Source organism: Schistocerca nitens, chromosome 3 (assembly GCF_023898315.1).
Source record: "Schistocerca nitens isolate TAMUIC-IGC-003100 chromosome 3, iqSchNite1.1, whole genome shotgun sequence".
Lineage (NCBI taxonomy): Eukaryota > Metazoa > Arthropoda > Insecta > Orthoptera > Acrididae > Schistocerca > Schistocerca nitens.
The window spans coordinates 145692119-145695414 of NC_064616.1; the positions used below are offsets into that span (position 1 = coordinate 145692119).

General features: G+C 42.5%; 1 pseudogene; it reads left to right on the plus strand.

Annotated features, from left to right (window-relative positions):
- Nucleotides 1-2247: 2247 nt before the first annotated feature.
- Nucleotides 2248-2365, plus strand: LOC126249987 (5S ribosomal RNA; annotated as a pseudogene).
- The last annotated feature ends 931 nt before the right edge of the window (nt 2366-3296 follow it).

Here is a 3296-nt window from a genome sequence, read left to right on the forward strand (position 1 = left end):
ATCGGCGAAGAGACGCCCACAATGGCCGCTGACACTGACCGATGGCTGACGCGCCGCCGTCAATGGATTTAATTACCCACGGCAGCAGTAAGTCGCCAGCCATTACTGTAATGTCCCCCGTCACACATTCAAATGCAAGTGTGAATGCATAATTCCGAGGAGAGTTACTTCAGTAATTTGCCGTTTGAACATAGTAAGTCTGTCTGGCCGTCTTTAACATTGATTAGAGGCAGTATAACAATCTCAACAGATTTCACGGGAAATCTCAATCCATAATAACGGTATTTTGACGAATATATTTGTTTTTACTAATAGCTAAATCTTCCAACAGAAATAACACTTCGTTATGCCTTCGCAATCGAGGAGACAATTCTCATACTCGCTGAGGTTTTGGGGGGGGTAACAGTTTTGCTTCCTCTCCCCCTCTCCGCTCCCCCCCCCCCCCCTCCCACCAAACCACGCAAATATAACTTGCTGTGACCTTTCTTTTAATGAGACATAATACTTAATATTTTAAAAATTATAACAATATTTTATTACTATTCTATTAAACATTTTATATGTAAATTGGTTCACTTCAGTACTTAGTTCGTCGTTCAGTATAAATTCCAAAAAATATAAAATTAGATAAATACATCATCTGAAAAGCATTTATCTGAAAATCTGGTAAGTATGTGTCCTGCAGTTGTTTTAAGAACTATAATAGCAACCGACTTTCATAACTTTGACAACTTCATAATTTACACCACATAATATCGAAATGTGCAGTCAGCAATATCAGTACTTCGTTCAGCTGTAATGCTTTGAACACAGGCATACAGACAGCGGCTGCGTGAGTATATAAACGGGAGGAATGTTGTTTCTTTCTCTCGTTTCCATCTGCGTTCGGGAAAGTCAGTCTTTCTGTTATTTCTTATTACTTTGGCGTTTCCCATTCGGTGTTGCCTTTCCTCAGCTTCTAGTTGTTTACCGCTTCCTCCTGTGGACTCGCGAATTATGTCAAACTTGTTATTAGTAGCAGTGTGTGAATGAGAACCTTTTCCTGTCTGGAATTTCTTACAATTTTCGAGGTTCAGAGGTCTCACCATATTGTACTCTCCGAAAAATAACTGAAAAATTCTGGGGGATTATTATTACAACAGTACGCATTTTAGTAAAATGTTTGGGTTTTAGGAGTCATGACTCCTATCCTACGGATCCGCGTCTGCACAAGGAAAATGGGAACATTTATTGGCAAAAAAAATTCTGCCGAATTGTTTTCAGCACATTCTGGTGCATAAAGGCGTATCAAAAATTTGAAAGACTTAGTTTATCGGCTACAAGTAACATTAAATGTCATGCTCGTATGTCTCTCGAGACGTAAATTGGACAGAAAACAAATATTTTAATCGCTGGGACTGATTTCTTTTAATTATTACAGAAGGATATGAGGTAGTAGCTAATGCGCTGTATTCGTGTTCAGGAGCAGCATCGTTACTGAATTTTTGCGTTGTTTTCCGAAGAAATTTCATGTGATTATTGGTGGTGCCCACAGTCGCTTCCTTTCCCCTCGTCTAATCTTCACTTGTCCCGTGCATTTAGAAACTACGATGTCATCGAGTCCATCCTTTCTTTCCCGTCACTACCACCGGTAAACGACTCGCAAATATTAATCACCGTCTCACTGCCCCTTTACTAATTCCCAGGACATGTATTTCTTCGGTGGGTGACAGTCACCTCCTTCGTGAGCAGCTTACTTCTGTGTAAGTTGATGGAAAATCTAGAAGAACTGATTATGCTCACAGCACAGACGCGGCAAGGTCGTGTGAGAATAAGATAATAGACTCTTAATTAGCGCTTCAACCTCACTTCTCCTTATCCTTATTTTCTTTTTAGAAGATTTTCTTGAACCAGTAAAGGTGAAGTCATGACAGCTGTGGCTGATTTCCCCCCAAATCTTCCGTGAATACTATACTGGTATCCGAGATTGCGAATTAAGTGTCTTATTGAATTTGCCGGTTTGCTGGGTGGCACGAACTGATTTTCAATTCAGTTTGTGTTCCATAACACTTCAGTACTTACGTGGTTTACGAGTTAAATACATAATCTAATAAAGTTCAGCCCTGCAAATGAATGTAGTTGATATCTCAGGCTAATATTCCGACTACGAACAGCGGCCACCTTTGAGTGATCTAGCACCGACGTCAACCTTACGCTCTCACTACAAGTCTACTGTAAAAATTTTACGCTCACTTAGAATAGGACTTCGGTAACGGCCTTGCCGCAGTGGATACACCGGTTCCTGTGAGATCACCGAAGTTAAGCGCTGTCGGGCGTGGCCGGCACCTGGATGGGTAACCATCCAGGCCGCCACGCGCTGTTGCCATTTTTCGGGATGCACTCAGCCTCGTGATGGCAATTGAGGAGCTACTCGATCGAATAGCAGCGGCTCCGGTCAAAGAAAACCATCATAACGACCGGGAGAGCGGTGTGCTGACCACGCGCCCCTCCTATCCACATCCTCTTCTGCGGATGACACGGCGGTCGGATGGTCCCGATGGGCCACTTGAGGCCTGAAGACGGGGTGCTACAATATGACTTCAAGCTTCACAGCTGAAATATTAATAAAACAAGAGAACAGCTACAACCAACTTCAAAGATTTATTTAGAACATTGGGGAGATTATAAAATTCATATACCTTAAAGAAAACGACATTGACGGAAAAAAATCACAAGGAGCTGTTTGACATAAACGGAAGTTTATTGTGATGTTTCAACATCTGAAACGTGATGTCTATCCAAATTTCGCACCAGAGTGGCGCTAGTAACGAGGAGGCAAATCAGGTTTGCTTTAAATATGTTCTGTAACGGTCGCGAGCGTTGTTGTCTTTGACATTGGACTTGGAGAGTTGACATTAGCCAAGAATGCCTTTAAGGCGACAAATACCGCCATTATTAACATCTCACTAAGTTTGAGCCATGTCGTGTTACAGGGCTACGAGAACATGGGTATTTCTTCTGCGATATAGCGTATATACTTGGTGGGATGTAGCCACTTTACATGATTAGTGCCAACGGTGATCACGAGAATGTACGGTCGCAAGAAGACCGGGCTCAAGAAGCTCACGTGGCACTACCGAGGGCGAAGAGCTTCGTTTTCAGTGTATGGCTCTGGCGCATCATATTGCATCTGCAGCAATAATTTGGCCAGCAGTTGGCACCACAATGATACAACGAATTGTTGCATATCGGTTACTTCAAAGAACAGCCGCGAGCCAGACGCCGTGGTTCAAATGGGTCCAAGCACTATGTTATAG